At 53.1% G+C, this 19344-nt stretch overlaps 1 protein-coding gene across 2 annotated transcripts in view; it reads right to left on the reverse strand.

The window, feature by feature from the left end:
- The window catches only part of BOC (BOC cell adhesion associated, oncogene regulated), a 73593-nt gene extending 54645 nt beyond the window's left edge, over positions 1 to 18948 (reverse strand). For both annotated transcript variants that reach the window (XM_054713971.1, XM_054713969.1), the window contains exons 1-2: positions 18707 to 18948; positions 14383 to 14468 (exon numbers count right to left, since the gene is read on the reverse strand). The gene's annotated coding sequence lies outside the window, so the exon portion shown is untranslated. The remainder of the gene's footprint in view (positions 1 to 14382; positions 14469 to 18706) is intronic.
- Positions 18949 to 19344: the final 396 nt, after the last annotated feature.

The raw sequence follows: 19344 nt of genomic DNA on the forward strand, positions 1-19344 counted from the left end.
TAGTGAGGGGGACTTCATCAAATACACTTTGGGAAATGGTGGCCTAAGAGGTTCCTGGAGAATATCCCAAAAGCAATTTGTAAAACAGCATGATCCCAGTTTTGTAAATAAAAAATTACATATAAATATGTGGTATATAGATCTTCGGGTTGTCACAGGAAAATATCAAGAAACACTTAAATGTTAACGTCAGCTATTTCTGAAGATTAGGGGATTTGCACGCTTTATATTAAACACTTCAGAAATATTCGAAGTGGGTATGTTATCACTTATGGAATTAAAAAAGCAAGTTTGAAAGAAAACAAAAAGAAGCTATCCCCAAATATTATTATGTCATCACACACTATTTTAACTTCCCATAGGCATGAAGGCCTTATTTCCCAACAACCCCCTGGGCCAAAAAAGATTCACTCGTTGCCCATTATCCCATCTGAACATTTTCCTGTGTCTCTAACATTCAACTGCTCTGGATTGTGACAAACACCTCCCCCAATTCCAGGATTTTGTTGCTTCCACAAAATATGGACAAGTGTTTTAGAAAAAATGAAAACACATTTAACAGTCCATTAATAACCTTCACAAATCAAATTACTTTGTTTAGTAAGTTGTATAAAATATTCATCAAGTACTTAGTTTGCTGAAATTATCATGTTGGGCATATTAACATTTAAAGACTGCCTTTTTTCCTGCTAAATTTGTAACCCTAATTTAACGGATTTGTAAATGTAATTAAAAGCCATTGAGATTACCAGGTTTTGTCACAATGTGGAACTAAGGCAAATATTGAGAATTGGAAGAAATAACCGATTGTAGCATAAAGCAAAGAATTTGGCCATCTGCTGAGTTACTATGTGTGAGACAATTCATGCATTGTCTTGTCTCACCTCTATAAACAACTCCATGAAGTAGGTAGCTTTGTCATCCCCATTTTACAGATGCAGAAAGTGAGGCTTACAGAGATTAACCATCCTGTTCAAGCAAAGGGTTCAAAGCCAGGGCTGCCTGCTTCCCCTGCCTTTTGGTGCCCTTGGTAGATCCAAGCAGATACACAATGAACTGTTTTCTAACAAAGGAACTGAGCCTGAAAGCAACCAGTCAGTCTGAACTGGAGTCCTGTTCTAGCGACCATGTTTCAGGAGGGATTGGGCTGGCAAGTCCCACAATGCACAGTGCGCGGCCAGCTCCTGAAGATGTGCTGTTCCCCGCCCCACCCGGAGTCAGTCCTGAGGTCCGAGTTCTGAAATCCCACCCAAAAGTTGGTAGCAAGCACTCTGAGTCGGGATTCAAGTTATATGCACCAGTATGTATAAGAGACAATAAGATTCTTCCATTTCTGAATCTGGCCTCTCCCATCTTCCTTCTGTTCTTACACAGGATTAGAAGGTAGGTTCTCAACTCTGGCTGCACAGAATCACCTGTGGACACAAAAGCACTCCAGTGCTTGGGCAGCCCCGCAGGCAAATTAAGTTACAACCTCTGGAGGCGGGGCCCAGGCATCCATCAGTGTTTTTAAAATTCTTTCCTGGAAACCGTGATGTGTAGCCAGGGTTGGGAAGCAGCATGGGGTGCCTCTGCCGTGGATCTGGGGGTCCCTTTGACTAGGAATGTCTGCCTCTGCCAGAAATGCCCTGATTGCACTGGATACCATGATTGGAACAGAGAGTTTTTCATAAAAATGGTCCCGACTATATTATTTTGAAGAAATCCTTGTCATTGTTAAAGCTATATATATTTTTTTTTAGTTTCACACATTTATTTTAAGGCATAAAACATATTCTCAAAGCTTCTCTCAGATTTCCCCAGATATTTTCTGGACTTTTAAAATTCCTCGTTTTCTCCTCTTCACATAAAAATAAAAACCAAAACCCAAGCAGAAGCCACCACAGGCCCAACAGGCCCAACAGCAGCAAAGGAAACACAAACAGGTCCCTGGACCCGTCACCCCTGCTGACTGGGGCCACCAACTTCTGGGAGGTTAGCAGGAGCCTAGAGGTTTTCCAAGCATATGCACCTTTAAGGCTTGCACATCAAAACCTGAAATGCCATCAGCGACTTCCTTAACAAAGCCAGGCAGTCTGCAGGGGCTCAGGGACCACCGGGAAGTGAAGCAGGCGTGGGCCATCCAGGGGTCCCAGGTCCGCTTAACACCACCTCACACCAGCGAGCTTTGCCATCACTTGATGGCTTTTTGACATCCCAAAGGGTTAACAGCTCAGCCTCTAGCTTCCGGCCTCCCCTAAGAAGTTCATTTTCCGTTGGGTCCCTCCTGCGGAGGAGACAGCTCCCCACCCCCCCACCTAGAGACTTGGGTCCCACCCAGCCCCTCCCCGCTCTGTGGCCCTCCCACTCCAGGAATGAAGCTGCCGCTGCCCAACATATACCCAGACTGGTTTCATCTCCTTCCAAATCCATTTTGTGTCTTAACTTCTGCCAAGAATAAAAATTAAAACACTCACACACACACACATCGTGCGAGTATGGGAGGGGAGGACAGGCCTGGAAGTTTTAACTGAAAAAGACCAGGCAGGGAGTGGGAGGGCCCCCGGGGTCTGCCATGTCCCGCCTGAGGCCCCTGCTGGCTACACACAAGGTCAGATCTAAGGGGAAGTGTGGGCAGCCCCTCCCCTCGTGTTCCTCGGACACCCCCTTGCACCCTCACCTCTGCCCAGAGGCACACAGAGCAGCCTGAGCTGCCCGTGCTGCAAAGGCCGGAAGCGGACTCCATTCCCCACTCTTGGAGGGCCTGTTCCTTGCCAACCCCAAAATGAATAAAACAGCACTTGGGATGGCACGCAGGCCCTGGCCCAGCAGGTGGCTCACAGGCTGCTTGTGGCCACCCAGAAAAACGGGTCTGGAGCTGGGGCCCCCCCGACCTCAGAGTCCTGTCCCACCACACCCAGGGCAGGCAGAGGCCTGAGGCAGCAGCTCCGACCCGGCTCTCCCATTCTCGCTGACCGCTTCCCTCCGGGGAAACCAGGAGCCCCTGCCCTGCAGAATGACCACACCCAACGCCTCGCCCAGCCAGGACCCTGCAGGGTTCAGACGATGACCCCTTACTCAGCTCTGAATCCCACCATTTGCCCCCATTTACTCCCCAAATGGTGAACTAAGTCCTCACAGTCCTTAACCTGCCCAGGTGGACCCACCCCTCATGAAGTCACTCGCCTCACCAGCCACTAAGCACTCACTGAACACCACTGCGTACGTACAAGGCTCTGGGAATCCAAAGATAAAGCTCAAGCGTTCTCTACCAGCTCGGCACCCGGTGGGGCGCAGCACAGACACATCTGGGTGCACTGCGGAACCATCGCGAATCGAGCCGCGTGTCCTGGGCTGGGGCTCTGTCCTCTCCAGGCCACTGTGAGGAGGGGTGGGGAGACTGGAGGACACACTTCTTAGCGAAGGGCAGCCTGGTGGCATCCGCCCCGGTCCCACCTGGCACACACAGCATAGCAATGAAAGCAAAGCAGTATGTTAAAGGCCCTGCTGTTTGCCGTGAGAATTGCTGAATCTGGGTGATGGGTAAGCTGGGTTTGTGATACTCTTCTTTCAGCATTTGTGTGTTTGAGTTTTTAAATAACAGATAATAATGAATTTCCCCCCAAAAGGATAACTAGAACAAGATCCTTCCAAACCTTCCTAATCCAACACCAACTTCCAGAACTACGCCCCCCCTCACACCACCATCACCCACTTAACCAACGTCTTCTTTTTAAAAAATTAGTATCTTTACTGTTGAAAGTATGACAGATGTCCCCTTTTTCACAATGTCTTCTTAGCTAGGTCAGATATCACTGTCAGGCAGGTTTCAGTGGGTGCCCTAGTTCTGGTGGGGGAGGGTGGTGTACCCCCTCTTTGACCTTCAAATGCTCCCCAGTGTTGGGACAAAGAGGCCACCCCACCCCTGAAAGGAGACTGTTGGTCGCAGCCAGAGATCCCGAGGGGCCTGTCTCCCTGGCTCTGCCTCCAGGCCCCCTGCCTCCTGTCCCGGATGGGCCGCCCCAGGGCCCTGAGTGTATCTCACCAGCAGGTCCCCAGCTCTGGCTGGCGTTTCCCTGCGGCAGAACCAGCCACGTGCACGGGCCCGAGGCCCAGGTGAAGGACCAGCCCTTTGCTCTGGGCCTCCACACCTCTACCCATACAACTCTCAAACACACTGTAATGGACAAAACTCTCAGTAGCCCAATCTTCCAAGAACATGGGCTTTCGGGAAATAATTACACATCCGCAGCTCATCAAAGCCAAAGGAACGATCACCGTGATAATGATAAAGGCGACCATCCAGCACCTACTCTTCTAATACGAGAACGCAGGGCACGCGACTCAACGTGCAATGACCCCCTTGCTTGGAGCCGAGTGTCTCGAGGGCAGGCGGCACCGCGCTCAACCATCTGCTGACGGGCAGCTGGCAGGCCACTCTCCAATGTCACCAACGTGTCTTTGGGCCCATGTGGAAAATGCCTGGCGAGCGTGCAGTGCTGCTCTCCTCTGGGTAACCCACACAGCTCAGCGCGAAGCCCCAGGCGACCGAAGAGAGGCAGGGTGCAGGGGGTCCGGAGTTTCAGCGGGCGGCCTTCTTCACACGAGGGGGACAGGCCGGAACTCCGCAGCCAGCCCCGGGCAGGGTAACGCACCCCATCTCAGCTGGGAAGAAAGCAGGTCTCACTGCGTTCCCCCATCCGGACCAACCGCGGGCGTCAGCACTTCCTTGTGTGAGGAAGATTCGTTCTGCCTTCCTGAGGTTCCCCTCGGCGGGCATGCGTTCCTCCTCACCCCCCCGCATTGGGAGCACAGAGAACCTCGTTACTAAGGAGCCCTGCTCCACTGCCATGGAGGCCTGGGCCTCCACACCTCTCCACTTTCTCTGGAGAGCGGAGCGGGTTGGCGGTGGGTGACACTGGAACCCAACCCTGGTTTCTCCGGAGAGAAGACCCAGCGCGCCACAGCTCCTTCCAGCACTCGCTGATCCTCCCAAAGCAGCAAGGCCCACGCGGGCCTCCTGTGCACCCGCTCCAGCAGCGGCCACACCGCGGACGTCTGGCGGGGCCCCGCTGTACAGAATGCCACCCTTGATGCGGAAGGCAATGTGTTAAATGCACCACACTTACATTTATGTTTTATAAATATAAAGGCTAGTTATGAAAGGCTTTCTGAGACATCCCCCCTCCCCAAATCAAGAGAAAAAAGAAATGATCTGTCTGATCAACGTATGTATCTTTTGGTTCCGAAGATGTGGGCCCCGCCCCCTAGACACACCCTGCCAGGCATGTACCTAGGAAGCCAGCCTGGGATTCTCTCTCAGGACTCTCACTGTACCTCCTGGGGGCAGGCTGGGAGGAGGTGACTTAGGGGTCAAGGCTGGACTTCTTTGTAAGGAGCACGGGGCTCACACTCACAGGGGTCGGCTGCCCTCTATCCTCTGCCTCCCCAGACAAGCCGAGGCACGGGCCACGGCTTCTGGAAGGGCCGATGGTCAGGGACCAGCGCCTCCCAGACTCTGGAGTTGGACGCAGGGAGCCTATCCTGATTCCAGCATTAACAACCAAAGCCAGGACCGCTGGCCTGGAGAGTGTCTCCCCGGAGGAGTTTAAAGAGCTTCGAACTCCCCACCGCATTAGTGCTCACCGTCTCATGGCAACCCTGTGACAGGTATTACTCGTCTCCACTTACAGGGGACAGCTAGGTCGGGCCACCGAGGGGCGGCCCAGAGCTCTGTGAGCCGTGGTCAGGCCACAGGCCGGGGGAAGACAGCAAAGCAGAGGAGGAGGAGGAGGTGTGGATCTGGGTCATCGGCATGGAATGTCCACTCCCCGAGGGGCCGAGGGGTCTCCCTCCTCCTCGTGCTGAACTCTGACACACCTGGCTGGCGTCCGTCAGCGTGAGGAGGTACCAGCTGGCCTCCGCTCTGTGTTTATTCCAAACAGGAAGCAATGGAAGCGGGGTCTAAACTTCAGTCCCTGCTCCCCAGGGTTGGAACCCTCTGCCTAAGTCCACCCTCTCCCCAGCCCCTGGGAATCTCCAGCCTGGCTCCACCAGAGGAGCCACACGACCCCCGTTCACGTGCACCGTCCTGTCTCCTCACGGGGTCCAGCGTTGGGGTGCGGTTGGAGGAGCTTCTCCTGCCTCGGTTAGAAAACCCATCACGATCGCCTCTCTGTCCCCCAAAGAGCCTCGCTGTCTAGAGTGACTGCTGAGTGCACTGCACGCTGAGGTTCCTGCCACCAAGCTCCCCCGGAACCCTAGTCTGTGAACCCTAGTCTGTGAGGCCGAGTGGAGAAAGCAGCATGTCCGGGCAGGGGAAACGTCCTCAGTCTCCTCGCATCTGAGGGGGGTCTTTCTCCCCAATGACCACAAAACAGGCCTCAGGGCTCAGCCAGTCCCAGGGCTCAGCACAGACACTGCTGGGACCTGGGCCGGGCGGGGAGCCGCGGCCTGAGAGGCGGGGGGGACAGGTAGCCCGCACAGGATGTGGTGGGGAGGAGGGCTGCTGCCCGCGGCAGCTCCCTGCCCCACGGCGGGCCCACCGCTCCACGGCAAGTAAAACAAACCACGGAGGAGGACGGCAAACAGCCCGCGTGCTCCTCCTGCCTACTCGGGAGTGGGCCGGGAAGGTCTGCACAGCTGACACTTCCAGATGTGGGACCAAAACACAGGCGGCTCCTGACAGCTTACCAGCCTGGGCTAAACTCCAGTAGCACCGGGGCCGGGCCGTTCAGTGGACGAAGGAAAAGCAAGGGCATTGCAGGCTCCGCTCAGGTGGGTCTCAGCGCGCGGCGCTGGGCTCCTCCTTTGCTGGTCCCTTGCTCCAAGGGCAGAATGGATGGATGGGTGTGTGTGGGTGTGTGGGGTGTGTGTGTGTGTGTGTGTGTGTGTGTGTACGGGGGCTGGGGGAAGGTCACGTTTAAAACTCGAGGAGACGGCTAAGTGAAAGAAGCTAGCCTGGAAAAACGACATACTGCGTAATTCAAACTATATGACATTCTAGAAAAGACAAAACTACAAAGATAGTAAAAACAGCCTCGGTTGCCCGGGATTTGGGAGAGGGAAGGAAGGAAGGGTGGAGAGCGGAGCCCAGGGGATTTCAGGCAGTAAAACGATTCTTCTGTATGATGCTGTAACGGTGCATGCCTGTCTTATGCATTTGTCAAACCCCACAGAATGTACAATGCAAAAAGTGAGTTTTAATGTAAACTATGGGCTTCAGTTAATAACAGTGTGTCAACGTTGGCTCATCAGTGGTAACAAATTTACTACACCAACATGTTAGTAATATGGGAAATTGGTACAGAGTGAGGGGTGTGAAGCAACTCTGTAATTTTCACTTAATTTTTCCTGTAAATCTAAAAATGCTTTTTAAAAAAAGGCTATTGATTTTTTTTTTTTAAGTTACAAGAAAACCCTGGAGGAGGCGGCTTGGGCCACTCCCCAGCTCCCTGAGGTGCTGTAGCTGTTGGCTCTGAGGATCGTGGTAGTGCACTTTCTCAAACACATTTGTGTCAGCACAAAACCTCTTGGGATCTTTATCCCTATTTTTATTCCTTCTCAGCTTCCAACCCTAGAACCAAGTGAGAAATGACTGGGCTGCAATGTGAAGTAAGATAAGCCCTCAGGCAGATGCAAACATGCTCTCCTGTGCTTCCAGGCTTGTCAGCTCCCCAGCAGCAGCCGTCTGTGTGGCCTGCGAGCCCAGCATGGGCCTCACCCCACCAGGTCCTCATGAGTGTGGGGACTGGACTGTTCTTAAATTCATCCCATGTTCCTCACGTCCCTGGCTCGTGGTTCCAAACCAGATTCAACAGAGCGCCAGTTCAACCCAGGTCCTGAGCTAACAGGAAGGGCTGTACCGAGGATGGTGCAGGCACTCTGAGGACGCCCCAGCTGAGCAGCTAGGCTCCGGGTGGAGGGAGAGGGTGGGCTGGGTGTCTCTGCACTTCCCAGCCAGGCCCAGCACAGTGCTGGGCACAAAGCTGGGGTTCAACAAATTCTCCTTGAGGGAGTGATGCGGAAGGGCCAGAGAGGCGTCCGTTCTCACACGCCCCTTACAGAAGGAACAACTGGCAGCTGAAGTCAGTCTCCTGAGGAGAGAGAGGAACGGGGCTGCGGTGGCCCAGCACACTGCTCCCCGGCTTTTCTAGAACATTCCTAGGATTCTCTCTCCCACATACCCCATATACATATACCCAGAATGCAGTGTTCTTACATAATTCTGCCTGTAATGATTTCATTTTGTTTGAAACTCATTATACCCCTTTTGAGATTCAGGAGAGCCATGCAGATTAGTAAATTAATTAATTAATTGAGCTCCAAGTACACATGAGATTCTATTCTAGGCACTGGGGAGAGAGCGCAATACAAAACCAAGTCCCTGACCTCATGGGACTTTCATGCTAAAGGATAAGCAGGCAATAAGCAAATGAACAAAGAGATATATGTTGGAAGGTAACAACGTTGAGGAAAGTAAGTCAGGTTGAAGGGAGAGAGAGAATGAGGGTGGGAGTGCGATTTAATAAAGGGTGGTCAGGAACCTGAATGAAGTGGGAGGGACTGCGCAGATAGCGGAAAGAGCCTTCCCTGCAGAGGGCAAAGCGAGTGCAAAGCCCCTGAGAAGGGAGGTTGCTCAGCTGGTTGGAGGAGCAGCCAGGAGGCCAGTGTGGCCTTGGGAGTGGGCGGTTGGTGGGGAGGAGAGGGAGGAGAGGGAAGGGAGGGAGGAGAGGGAGGAGAGGGAGAGGGAAGGGAGGAAAGAGAGGGAGGAGAGGGAGGAGAGGGAGGAGTGGGAGGAGAGGGAGGAGAGGGAGGGGAGGGAAGGGAGGAAAGAGAGGGAGGAGAGGGCAGAGGGTACTGAGATGTCTGGAGTTTTCTCTGAAGGAAACAGGGCACCATGGAGAGTTCTGGCTTCTCTTTTGGAGGTTGACCCTGACTTCTCTATGAACAGACTATGGGCAGGAAAGGTCTGGGGACTTGGAAGCAGGGAGAACACTTGGGAAGCTCCTACAATAGTCCAGGTAGGCAATGTCACTGAAGACTGGGGTGGTGAGCACTTGAGGATTCTGGATACATTTTCAAGGTAAAGCCAATACGATTTGCTAATTTAAAGTGGAATGTGAGGGAAGAACAGAGTCAAAGGTGACTCGCAGGTTTGTGGCCTAACTGGTAGCATGGAGGAGGCTGGATTGGGGCAGAGGCAGAGGAGAAGGAGGGAAGTCCTTTCCAGTGGCCAGGTCTGAGGACTGCTACCTAACGGTGCTCCCCGGGCCGGCCTTGCCCCACGGAGGATCCTCTCTCCCCACCGTCTCATCCCTTTATCTCTGTAGACCTTGAGCCAGTGGGGGTTCCATCAGCACAGCCTTCCACCTACCCATCCCTCTAGCTGCCCAACCTATCAGTCACCCGCCTTTCATTCTGTCCCTTTTCCCTTTTCTTTCCTTCGCTAATAACAGCCACCTTCTACTGAATGTTCACCACGCATTTCATGCACTTCCTATGCAGTAGCTTGCTTCCTCTTTGCAACAATCTTAAGAAACCAGGGTCTCATTTTAGTTCAGGTGACTAGCCCAGGGACATACACTGAGTGGCCAGATTATTATGATCTCTAAACGCATAATAATCTGGCCACTCAGTGTGTGTGTGTGTGTGTGTGTGTGTGTGTATGTGTGTGTGTGTGTGTGTGTGTGTATGTGTAGAGAGAGAGAGGGGCCCGGTGCATGAATTCGTGCATGGGTGGGGTCCAGCCAGCCTGGCCAGGGGAAGGGGACATGGGCGGTTGGCCAGCCTGCCTGCTGGTCGAACTCCTGGTCGAGGGGACAATTTGCATATTAGCCTTTTATTATATAGGATACACACTGAGTGGCCAGATTATTATGCGTTCAGAGATCATAATAATCTGGCCACTCAGTGTACACCTAGTGATTGGCGAGGCCAGGGTTCCAACCTACGCCTGTCTGGCTCTGGAGTCCCCCCTTAACCAGGATGCCCCACAATCTCCAGCCTGGAAGTGGCTCCCTCCTGGCCTGCCATCTTTCTCCACTCTCCACCCTTTTCCTAATAAGGCTCCCTTCAGACCTCAGTGCTCTCAGGTGGGCTCCCCCAGACAGCCCCAAACCCCACTGTTCCTTCCTCTCTCAGGATTCTCCTGCCGTGGGGTCTTGTCCTCTCCCCACTCTCCCAGGACCCTGAGACCCTTCACTGCCTCTTCCAGCCAGAGAGGGGAAGGCAAGTCAGCTGCAGGGCCCTGGGAGGGGCTCTGTGATAGGACCGCACTGCCTCCTCCGTAGAAAAGAGAACAGAGGCGGATGCAGCCCTTGTGCCCAGACTCTGACTCTGGTTCCCTGGAATGTCCTAGCTCCTAACTCAGCCTCGATGGGCACAGATGCCAGAGGCCTGGGGCTTTGGTGGTGGGCAGGGACACTTGGAAAAAAAGTGCCCTCTTGCGCCATCTCGCTGCCTCCTATGTGTTCTGAGGAGGCCACTTATGCAGACAGGGAAATAGAGGTAGAGTTCCCATGACTTCCTCAGTCACCCAACTGAGAGGTCACATGATTGTCTTAAACTCTGGTGTCCTGTGTTCCCGCCTTAGCCCAGAACATCCTGGCTCCAGGCTTTCCACGTTTGTGAAAGGAAACCAAGGAGCTGCGAGAACTCCATGTCCTCGCAGCCACATCTCCACCCTCCTGGGCCCGGAGGGAGGGCAGGTCTGTTTGCTCTTCTGCAGGTAACTGACTGCCTGTGCAATTCCTCCTGCTGGGCCCTGTGGGCATTTGCCTGGAAGGTCCCATCTCCTGTCAGTTACCTGTCTGTCAAACTGCTACGTCCTTCCTCGGGGTATTTTTCTGCACAAGCTGCCACTTCTCCTGACCAGGAGGTTTCTGCTCGGCCAAACGCCTTCCCGCCCTCACCCCACCCAGGGCTCAGAGCACCTGCCTGATCAGACTCGCAGACCCAAGGAGCAATGGATTCAGCTGGCATCTGTGGTGCAGCAGAGCTCCAGACAGCCAATCCAGATGATGTCCCAGGGGCAAAAAAAAAAAAAAAAAGTCAGGAGACATGTTCTGAGATGAGACCCAAGATGGAGGCGGCTTTTAGGCCTGCTTGCAAAGTCTGACACTAGCGAAGCCACAACGCCTGGCTTCCTCATGCTGCTTCCCGAGAGTCGTCAAAACCTTCCAACTACCATCCTGGGAAGTGGGTAAAAGACCCCACCCGCCCCTTAGATTCTGTTGCAAAAGGAACAGTTCTCCTTAAACTAAGCGAGCTCTACTTTGGGGGAGAGATTGTCTGGGCAGTTATTTTTCCTTTCAAGCCTGAGTTTTGGAGTCAGCAGCCCTGCAATGAAACCTTGTGTGGCTAGAACAAGTCATTACAATCATTTAAGCCTCGGGTTCCTTACCTGCAGAATAGGACCACTATGCCCATCTTCCTGGGCCTGCTGGGGGACTGGGCTGGGCACACAGTGGGTGCTCACGAAATGGCAGCTGTCATCCTCCACGTCACCGGAAGGACGGCCGAGGCAGGCGGTGCTGCCTCTCTGGCCCTGAGATTCCTGATCTCAGCCTGCCCTCCAGGCCCACAGCTGGCTCCCTGAGTGACGGGGTGGTAATTCGTCCCTCCCAGGATGAAGGGTACCTGCTGCTCGTGTGTGCTCACCTCTTGTGGGGAGAGTTCGCCACATAAACGCCACGCTTCATTTGTCAATTCAGAGCAACAAAATTCACTTCCATCCCCACCCTGCCTGCAGCCACCTGTTCGGTTCTTTTCACCCCAACTCAAGACCTTTGTGGTGTTTCGGTGACAGGGATTGGCTGCCCACCGTGCTGTTCCCTTTGGGCAGGAGAGCCAAGCTCCCTCCCCTCTCTCCCTTTGTCCAAGACCACCCAGTGGACCTTGCTGGCAAGCGGCCAGCGTCCAGACCGGCGAAAGCGAGGCCTAGCCACGCAGCCTCCATCCCTGCAACAGAAAGCGACAGAGCCCAGAGCACCTGGCTGAGGGGCTTTCTCCGGGAGCTGACGCAGCCCTCCGGATGGCGGACCGCCAAGGGCGTCGAGGGAGGGCTGCAGGTGACTGCCTCCAGGGCCGGCGCGTTGCAAGGGCCATTCGCATCTAACACGTGGCTGTAACACCGCAGGTTTTTATGTAGCTCGGTCACCACAAAACACCCATTCATAATGACAGAGGTAAACAGCTGTGAGTTTCCATCACTTCATGAGGGCTCGCTGTGCTGGCTGACGGCGTTACGGAACCCCCTCCATGCGGGCACAGGTACATAAAAAGCAAGGGCCACAGTAACACCACTGTGGGAGGATCGCCTTTCCACAGAAAGCGGAGGGAGAGTCATGTGGGGGAGAGGACTTGTGAAATAATTAGGAGCAGCCTCTGCTTTCACAGAAAAGCCATAAAGCCAGAACCCCCCAATTTTCCTCTCCAATTAAGTGTGACCCATACCTAATAAACCTGCCGGAATTGTAATGTTAGGTAAGTTCAGACTAGTAAAGGCCCTTGACTGGGACTAATCTGGAAAAATATTGGCAGAGCCAGGGAAGGTGGGGGAGGGCTCTCCTCCAGCATCCAATTCCAGCCCAGCCTGGGGGCGTCCAAGGCCAGCCGGTTCCACAGACACTCCTCCTCTTACCTGTAACTCCCATCGAGTGCGCACGCACGCACGTTGCCTCTCAGCAGCCACGGAGGCTCCTGGGCAACTGCAGGGCCCAGTGGCTTTTATTTGTCCCTAAAATTAATGTCCCCTCACTTGCTGCTTTGGGAATGATTTCAGTGCCAAGCAAACCTACCCTGGACAGCAGAGCCAAGGGCAATGGAACTGAAAGGCAGAAAGCTGAATTCAGGCCTGTGTTTCTAGAATTCTCAGCTAAAATCTGACATGGACAAGGGGGGGAAAAAAAGGCACATTTCTCCTTTTTGCCCTGAAAGGTATTCAGTAACTGGTTTTAGAAACGTGTCTAGTACTCACATTTCTGAGATTCTGTATCAATGCAGAGATCCCTAAAATTAAAAACAAACACACACAACAAAAAACTACTCTGAACTTAAAATCTCCTGTGTCAAGACTACTTCAGCTGAAACCGGTTTGGCTCAGTGGATAGAGCATCGGCCTGGGGACTGAAAGGTCCCAGGTTCGATTCCGGTCAAGGGCATGTACATTGGTTGCGGGCACATCCCCGGGTGGGGGGGGGGTGCAGGAGGCAGCTGGTCGATGTTTCTCTCTCATCGATGTTTCTAGCTCTCTATCCCTCTCCCTTCCTCTCTGTAAAAAAAATCAATAAAATATATTTAAAAAAAAAAAAGAATACTTCAGCCCATAGTCTGCTAAGGAAAGGTAACTTTTCAGGGGAAAAGTAATGAAGAACAGGATGAGCGGAGGTGAGGGAACAGCGGCCCTGCCTGTCGCTCTATGCCTGTGAGACTTGACCGGAGAGGCCGGCAGCCTTTCTCACTGGCCAGTCCCCGGGCTGGGACACTGGCGCTCGGGCTGCGTTGCTCTGCATTTCCCTTCCCTTCAGTAAAGGGATCTGAACGGCGTGGGCTCAGGTCCACAGCAAGGACCCAATCAAAGCTTGTGGAGAGGATGAAGGCTCCAGTCTGCACACGTCACCCTCCTCATCTTGTCCAAGGCTGTCCAGACTCACTTCCGAGGAGAATAAACATGCCTTTGCCATACTTTCTGCTGCTCAGCCCTTTCTGCGTTCTTTTTTAATTCAATCCTACTTACCCTGGCCATATTGTGTGTTTTCCTGCTACTAACCAGGAGGACCAGTTGAGACTTTCCTCAACATTTTCTCTGGCAACCGAGTTAAGTTGACTGTGTATTATTGGCTCTGATCTTCCTCCTATGACTTCCTCTTACTGCCCAAGAATCCTGTCCTGAACATCAAAGGCCTTCTTTGAAGATAAGGCCAAATTCACCATTAGGAAAAGAGAAATTATTTCCTAACTTTATTTCAGAAGATGGAATGACACAGAATCCCTCTGGGTTTTGTGAGATAAACACTGCCCGGGACATCGGATCACAAGGCATTCGCTGTAATACCGCTGACAGAGACATAAACACAGGGCTTTCCTCGCCCAGACCTAAGCAGGACTGTTCCACAGCAGTCTCAGACGCCAAACCCCATAGTCAATGGTTGGCATGCAGCATGTCCAGCCGTCTGTCTCAGGGACAGGGGGCTTCACTGGCCAGCCCGGGGGAAAGAGGCCACCTCAGGCTCTGACTGAAATGTATGAGTCACACTACAACCAACGGTCTGGGCCAGTTCCCCTTCAGTTGGACCCTTCCAATGCCAAATGGGAAGAGACACTGCATCTTCAAGTGGCAACACAAAACGTGAGACGGACCCCGCAGGCCAGAGAGGCTGGACTGTGGGCAGGAAACCTCACCTGTGTCTTCTATTCCGTTGCTGCTGCCATTGGACGGTGTGAGTGTTGACAAGACTTCATGGGTCATGGGTTCCAGGAAGCTTGTGCTGGGACGGAGGAAAAAGAGAAGTGTCTCATCTTTTGAACAAGCAGATAAACAAACACTTCTAAAGTATTTGCTTTTTATAAGGAGCATTGCTACAAACCAGGGTAATTCCTTATTAATCCATTTTATGCGTAAGAAAACAAAGAAAAAGCAGTTCTTCTAAGATCAGAGGCTTCCTTAAATCTCCAGTTACCTGGTTCCTTGCTAGAAACGAAGAGAAAAATGAAGGACAATGACTGCATTGAGAACAATCTGTTGATCTTACAAAACCATTACCTGTGCATCCAGCATCCCCTTTTCATCAATATTCACCAAATATCTCTCAAAAGCACATTATCAGCTGGCTTCATACAAAGTAAGGTGGGTTTCCTGGGAAGAGGTTTGGGCTAAGGCAGCAAGCAAGAAATGGACCCAGCAAAGCCCAGGGCCAGCTACTGCCACGTCAGGCTGGAGCAGAAGGCTCCTAGGGAGGCGCCATCATCATGCAGGGGGACTGAGCCACATGTGAGAGGGCTAAGGAGTTTGGATTGTAAACTTCGACTGTTTTTGAGCTGGGTGGTGACTTGTTTGTAGGACTGATGGGAGATGGGTGGGGTAGACAGTGGAGAGTCCAGCCACGTGTCAGCAACAACGGTGATGGGCATGAACAAGTGGGGAGGTAGCAGGGCTGGAGAGATGGTGTGGATGGTGGAATAATAAAAGGAAGGGCAGGAAAGACTGGGTGAGCTTGGGAGGGAGTCTAACTCAGAGGCAGTGGAGATGCGGGGATCCATTAGCTCAGTGGTTTGGACCAGTGTGAACGGAGTCCACAGGCAGAGCCAGGGCCCCCACCCAGGTTTCCTAATCCTCAGGGCAGTGCCACTTGAGCTGAATCTTTTAAGCCTTGCTTCCGGTAATTGCTCCTCCCTTTCTCTACCCATTACCATCCTGAGGGGTGTAAGGAGGCACAAGCCCTATTGAGGAAGGCTTTTGGTAAACACGGATTTCTAGATTAAAAACAAACACCCTCTTCATCCCACCCCCCACCCCTGGCCCCAAATATCTGATGTAGCCTCATAAATGATGAAAAGATTACACGTGAGGGCTTCATGTGGGAGCACTGTTAGGATTCGGTCGTTCCCACCAATAGCAAAAGGACTGGATGTATCTGTTTTCTGAGTCTTTGGTCAAAAACAGAGAGATGCTTCAGGGCTGTCACAACTATGTGAAAAGTATTTACGCACATGGATGAAGAAACACAAGTTGTATTATAGCATGGGACTGTGGGTAATTTTCAAAAAGTTTCTTTATTAGTAGATGCTTGTGCAATAATTAAAAATGGGGGGGTGGGCCTAGTTTGGAGAACCACCCTTGGACTAAGAAAGCTTATTCTCCCGGGACAAGATGCTCTCAGCCCTGGGTCTGATGTACTATAGATGTTGTTGTACTGAAGTATGGAGATGACAAGACATTCCATATATTAAACAGATTTTTAAAAATCTAAAAAATCACTTTCTTTCCTCTCCCTCTCCAATTTCCATTTTCCCCCCCTCTTTCTTATTTTTCCAGACAGCAAGGAAGTTTGGAGTTTGAAGGAAAGAAAGCAAACTCCGGAGGCATAATATCTTTTGGTGCCAGGTTAATACTTTCTTATTCAGAGGCCAGAAAGGACTGGATAGTAATTATCTGTTGCACTTGGGTCTTCTTTGGTTTCTTCTCACTTGTTTGAAAGACAAAGAGGGGGAAATCCTAATTCATGAATCGTATCAGTGTCTTCGCTGAAATCTGAACCCAGACCCCTAGGGCCTGTGACAGACGGTGAGCACCAGGCTCACTTCTCACCCTCCTGGCTTACACCCCGGGGGCGCCCTCAGGAAGCCCACGGAACTACGTCATGAGTAAAATCTCCGGCTCCTTCTTAGGGCATGGGAACCACAGATAAGTTGTCAAAGAGGGCTGGGAGCCCAAACACTTGAAAGTACACTTCAAAGTCAGGACAATCTCGGGACCCAAATTTGTAGGGCGATGGAAAGGGACATAAATCACCCTCTTATCACAAGCTGGCCAACCAATCAACAGCTCTCTGCTGATTTTAAGCCTTGCTTCCGGGATTGCTCCTCCCTTTCTCTACCCATTACCACCCGGAGGGGGTCTAAGGAGGCACAAGCCCTATTGAGGAAGGCTTTTGGTAAACACAGGATTTCTAGATTAAAAACAAAAAATTAAAATTAAAATATTATTCCTTTTATTATTCCACCCTCCTCATCCCACCCCCCACCCTCTTCTTCCCAGACTTGGTCCAGGAGCCAATCAACCTGGCCTCTATCAACCTCCTCTCCCAAGTAAAGCCAACTCCAGTGGCTTAGGCAATTCTCTTCCAATGTTACTGAGATCTCTTGAAAGAGGATAAAAGGGACAGTGAGTGTCGTCTCCATCCTCAGATTTTGTAGGTGTAGACATTCTCACTCGAAGGGCCAAACTCTGGGCAATAGATGGGGGCAGGCAGGGTCAGCAAAGAGGCACAATAAGGCAACTCCTTCTTCTTTCATTTTTGCCTCTTTCCATAAACTCAAAAACTCATCTGGCAGCAAAGTCATAACTCCACTGCTGTTCCCTCCCTGCCTCTATCCCACTGACCCCAAGGTGCTTCAAGATTACCATGGGAACCTTCTGGGTTTCAATGACCAGACCATTAAAAAGTGCCAATTATAAGACCTCAGAAACGTTCCTGGGAAACCTGTTACACACCTCAAAATGGCCACGCTCCTGCCTCAGCGTCACTTGAAGTAAAGTTTGGAAAACAGGTCATCCAGATGTACTGAGCCCTCCAGCCCCCACCTCAGGACAACAAGACCCTGGTTTAATATTGTCTCTACTGCCCTTGAGAGAATAGGGATTGATTTATTAACTGTAAACAGAGGGGTGAAAAAAAAGAAAAAAACAAAACCCATCACAGAGCTGGGCTGCCGATTCAGGGTCCAGTTGTGGGATAAATCAGAAATGTATGTGCATTCAAGAATTTTGAAAATGACATTCGTTCAGTGGCCAATGTTTGCAAATTCTGGGCAACAGAGAACTAGGTGACAAATGGGAGCTGGGTACAGGGCACTTGGGGGGGGGGGGGGGGCCCACAAGGACCTGACACCAAAATATGCCTTTCACTCAGTCCACTCAAGGAGGTAATTCCGGGTCAAAACCTCATGTGAGCCCATCTGAACCAGCTGAGAAGGGGTGGGGGAGGGGCAGAACACCCCACCACACCCAGAAAGTGCCGGCTTAGGACCGCGGGTGTGCGGTTTGGGTATTCTTAGCTTCACTGCCACATCTCTGGAGCGACACAACCACCATTCAAGTAACCCTGCCCCTGCCATCCCCATCCCGAAGACAAAACTCAACAAAACAAATCTTCCATGCCTCTGGTCTGTCTGCTCACCACCCCTCAAAATGCTCCCATCACCTGGAAGGGCAAACTAACCTCGGGGAATCCTGGAGGTTTAGCAGGGCCTTCAAAACCCCAGCAGAAAATCCCTCCTAGGTTCCCTGCCCCTCCCCACAGCCCCTTCCCACTTGTTCCGCGGTTCCTGGCCCCACCTTCTCACAGTTACACAAACAAAAACTCCAGCGGCACAACCCCCGGAGCACGCTGCGCGCGAACGCGCGCACACACACGCCCTTTTACCGCTGCCCCAACCCCACAGACACCTCTGGACACCCCTCTTCAGCCTCGTCCCTTCCGCCCCCACAGCTGGGGATGCTCATTTTAAACGCCAATACCATAAACGCTCACCCCCGGAAAAGACCAAGCTGGCGTTGGGTGGTTCTGCGCATTTGTCAATCCCCGTGTGGGTTTCTCCCCACGGGCCGGCGCACGGAGCCAGAGCGCCGGTGTCAACCTTCGGGGGACGTTTGGGAGGCTTTCCCTGCGCTCCCACCCCCGGAGCTTCCGGGAGCCGCCGGCCAGCCCGCACCGCGGGGAACGACGTGCGGCGCCCCAGGCACCCCCCTGCCCGCCGCGTCCCCACTCCTCGTCCCCGCGCCGGCGCGCCCCGCCGCGGCCGCAGCCACCGCCACCGCCACCGCCAGACCCGCGGGCCGAGCGCTCAGGACCCGCGCCGGCCGCCCGCGCGTCCCCATCAGCCACCCGCTGGCGCTTCCCCGGCTCCGCTGGCCTGCGGTCGCCTCCCGCCCCCTCCCTCCCCAAACCAACAAATAAACACAACTTTTTATGAAAAGAAAACAAACTTCAGCGACGTGACTCACCTCTGGTGCAGCCGGCTCCTGGGAAGGGAGAGCCGGCCCGGGGCCAGCGCGGTGAGCACGGAGGGAGCCGCACCGCGCCGCACCGCACGGACCCGCAACCCGCACGGTGACACGCAGCCACGCGCAAAGCCGGAGAGCGGCCGCGGCGGGAGCAACAAAGGAGCCCGGAGTGCGGGCCGGGAGCGAGGGCGCGTGCGGGCGCGTGCGGCTGCGGCGGGCGTGAGTGTGAGTGAGTGTGAGTGAGTGTGAGTGTGTGTGTGTGTGTGTGTGTGCGCGCGCGTGTGAGTGTGTGTGCGCTAGTGTGTGTGCGCGCGCGCGGCTGACACCGCGGGCCGGGCTCAGGGTCCCCGCGGCAGGAAGCGGGGGCCGCGGCGGCGGCGGCAGCAGGACCAGGCAGGGGACGCCGCGCCGGGCGCACCCGGTCCTTCCATAGGGAAGAAGCTTTTTTGGATGACTGAACTCGCAGACAATATCTTCTTTTGCTTCTCCTGCCCAGGAACCTCCCCTTACCGCGCGGGGCGGAGGAGGGGGGCCGGGAAGGCGGGGAGGAGGGGGAGGAGCCAAATGGAGCAAAGAAAACGTCTTGGAAAGGAAGCTGGAAAAAAAAAAAAAAAAGTCTCCCAAACTCAGTTTTTCTC

This window comes from Eptesicus fuscus, chromosome 3 (genome assembly GCF_027574615.1).
Source record: "Eptesicus fuscus isolate TK198812 chromosome 3, DD_ASM_mEF_20220401, whole genome shotgun sequence".
In the NCBI taxonomy this organism is placed as follows: domain Eukaryota; kingdom Metazoa; phylum Chordata; class Mammalia; order Chiroptera; family Vespertilionidae; genus Eptesicus; species Eptesicus fuscus.